The sequence below is a fragment of the Alexandromys fortis genome, unplaced genomic scaffold (genome assembly GCF_014885135.2).
Source record: "Alexandromys fortis isolate MF-2015 unplaced genomic scaffold, M_Fortis_MF-2015_v1.1 scaffold_255, whole genome shotgun sequence".
Classification (NCBI taxonomy): Eukaryota; Metazoa; Chordata; class Mammalia; order Rodentia; family Cricetidae; genus Alexandromys; species Alexandromys fortis.
Genome location: NW_026068158.1, coordinates 719,328 through 722,535, shown reverse-complemented (window position 1 = coordinate 722,535; position 3,208 = coordinate 719,328). Strand labels below are relative to the sequence as shown.

The 3,208-nt window shown below is 42.1% G+C and overlaps 1 long non-coding RNA gene across 2 annotated transcripts in view; it reads left to right on the top strand.

Moving 5' to 3' along the window:
• Window positions 1–6: 6 nt before the first annotated feature.
• Window positions 7–3,208, top strand: part of LOC126491726 (uncharacterized) — a 23,267-nt gene continuing 20,065 nt past the window's right edge. For both annotated transcript variants that reach the window (XR_007589440.1, XR_007589441.1), the window contains exon 1: window positions 7–699. This is a non-coding gene — a long non-coding RNA (uncharacterized lncRNA). The remainder of the gene's footprint in view (window positions 700–3,208) is intronic.

Below are 3,208 nucleotides of genomic sequence, written 5' to 3'. Positions count from 1 at the left end.
AAAAGCTGGAAGATGGTTTGACAAAATATTGACTATGATCAATGTTTCTTATACTAAACAATAGATTCATTGATAATTTTAAGATTGATTCCTGGACAATTGCCTTTGCTTGATTCAAAGGCCAAAAACAATAATCTTTTCCCAGATCATTGCTAGAATTCACACAACTGTATTTTGCTAAAGTTATAGCAAAAAATCCCTTAAAGGACTTTATGCTAAATTTTACAAATGGCTCTTCCAATGTAAGAACTGCATATATAGCTAATAAAAAAATTATGGAGCATAACAAGGCTCCTTAAACTCATAGAAAGTTGCCAACAGATCCTGATGCAAATGGATCTGGCATGATAACACCAAGCTGACCTTTGCTAGGGCAAGGTGGAAAAGCCCTTGCAATGCATTATGAAAAAACCCGACCTATGTATATTTGGGGTCAAGGATATGTTTATGTTTTTTTTTTTCACAGAAAGAAAATAAAAGCTGGAGCTGATGTCGAGGCTGCAGATGCCCCACAAAGGAGTTCCAGAGGTGACTGGGGAGAGGTCCTTGGTCTGGCCTTTCCTGTCCCCAAGGAGAAAAGTGCCAGGATGTACTTCAGATAGCTGAATCCAGCTCACCTCACTCAGGAATCCCACCTGCCCTGAAGCACAAATGCTAAACTGCCTCTGCAGTTTGAACTCTGTTTGCTTTGGAGCTAAGGTTCAGACTAAACATCTGACTGTTTTAATTTTAATCTTTGGGAAACAAAACTCATTTTAATTAAAATATTAGCACCTCCTCACTTAAGAAGGGGGAGATTGGGTTTCCTGTCACTGTTGCTCAGAGACTGGAACTGGTGGTATTTGATAACAATGTATGTCATTGTACTCTTACTAAAATTGATCTAATGATGTTTGTAACTGCTTAGAGATGTTGGAAAAGGTTTGACACATGCTGTAAAGTGTATGAGTTTAATGCATATGTTAAGAATTTTAGATTTAGACCCCCGTTACACTGCCCTAACTTTTGGCAGGCAGCACATCTAATCTTATTGTGGAGTAGGCATTTAGGAAGGAGGATGTACCTTAGGCCAGATTAAAAGGTGAATACTGGGTTTGAAAAATGCCCCTTTCTTCTTGTCTGGAAGATGGAGTTATTGGTGCCCAAAATTATATCATTATATCTTTTGTTTGAGGAGCTCCTCACAGTCTTTTCATTAATGATAGACACAGGGGCCCAATGACGGGAGTTAGTGTGGACCCTCGCCTGAACAGCACACCATATAGAGGTTGTAGAAACTGGCTCAACAGGGCATGGTGTCAGGCACGAGAAGTGCTCTCCACATGGCCTAAGACAGGGTGCCCTGTGATCTGCTTACTTTAAATCTTGCTAGATACCTTTTATTTGAGGAGCTCCAAGGATGGGCGACTTGTAGCAGGACATCCCCAAACCTAAGAGAGGGTCCTGGGAACCCTAGGACGGGTAAGGGGGAAAAAAGACCTGGTACCCACTAGACCTAAGAATCATAAGGCACCCCTCTGTTTCCAGGAGAGGTAAATTGCTTCACCATTCGAGAGGAGGGTCTCTCCTTATCCCAGTCCTTTAGATCTCCTTTAGATCTGACACCATGGTTGACTCTGACCTAGTGCCCTCCACTCAATAGCTGCCTGCCTTTATAAAAGGAAGGGGGCTCTGTCAGGAGCCAATTTCCTCCTAAAATCATTACAGGAACCATCGCCCTGGGGAGTCTGCAGAGAACCCCACACCCCTAATTGTGTTAGGAATCGTTCTATTGACAGAGCCTACTCCACACCGAATTATCTGTTAATAGAGAGCTATCTGTTAGCGGAACCCGCCTCACATTCCAGCTATCCAGGGAACTAGGTGTGTCAACTCGCAACTTCCTGGCTGAAGAATCATCACCTGACCTCCTGGCCTACGTGACCTGGACCACGTGGCTAGATCCCATGCCCCTGTTCCCCAAGCCCTGCATCCAGGGGCTATATAAGCAGCAACCAGGACCCTAATAAACAGAGGCTTAGACAAAATCTGCCTAGCCTCATTCTTCTCTCTTAGCCCATTTATCTTCCAGATAGTGCCTCTCTGTGACCCTGGAATAACTGAACTGCAGGGTGGGTTATAACCCCTAGACTAAGTAACCCACCCAAGGCAATCTCCATCCTCCCTATTTGAACAAAATATAAGGTGTGTGCTGAGACTTCAAATCCAGGATATCAAACTTCTGAACCTTTCTTCACTGAGTGTCGGTGATACCGTCTTAGAATAGCCGGAAAGGGAGAAGGTTAGCACACTAAGATGGCTAAATAGCTTAATCCCTTCTTACACACCTGCATTCACACTTACCTCAATTTGTTTCTCCAATAACAGGCTAGGAAGCCGTAATAGCACCTTCTAATTTTTCTAATTCACATTATATATTGTATTCACGCTTAGTCAGGTGATTCCTAAACCCAGAGTCTTCTCACATGCAGTGTTCTGTGTTGGGGCTCTCTGCTAACTCCGCTGCTTCCTTCTTCGTACCAGTATGAACAGGATGACCTGGAATTATCTAGCAGGGAGACAATGGGCTTATTTTTTTTCTTTTTCAAAACACATGTCTGAAGCATGATTAATAAAAAACTCAGAGAGAGAAATTGTAGTTCAACCTAAAGACCCAAAAGCAAAGCAGGCAGCCACTGGCTCTTACCTTAACCTTAGTCTGAAATGGCTATTCTGCTTCTAGGAATCTCAGAATGAGACTATCTGAGAGCTGTTTCCTCCCATCTTATATTCCTCTCTAGGGCTGGGATTAACAGCATGTACCACCGTGATTGAAAGCATGTACCATCCAGTTTCTATGGCAACTAGTGTTTCTACTGGGACTAAAGGTGTGTGTCATTATGGCTGCTGGGATTAAAGGTGTATGTTGCCATAACCTGGTCTGTAAGGACTGTTTTACTCTCAGATCTTCAGGAAGACTTTATTGATTAAAATATATTTGAAATGCCACTACACATGTCATTATTTATAAACTCATATTTGCATACCTGATTTACTGTCTCCTCTCCCCTAACACAATGTGTTCAATTAAAGATTCTGATGCTTTCTGCCATAGGCACAGCACCTCTAAAAGCACGCAAAACAGAAGTGGTATGGAGAATATAGTTATGAAATGGTAAAAATTACCACCAGCTGAGGGATATATTCTGTAATATATATATATATACAT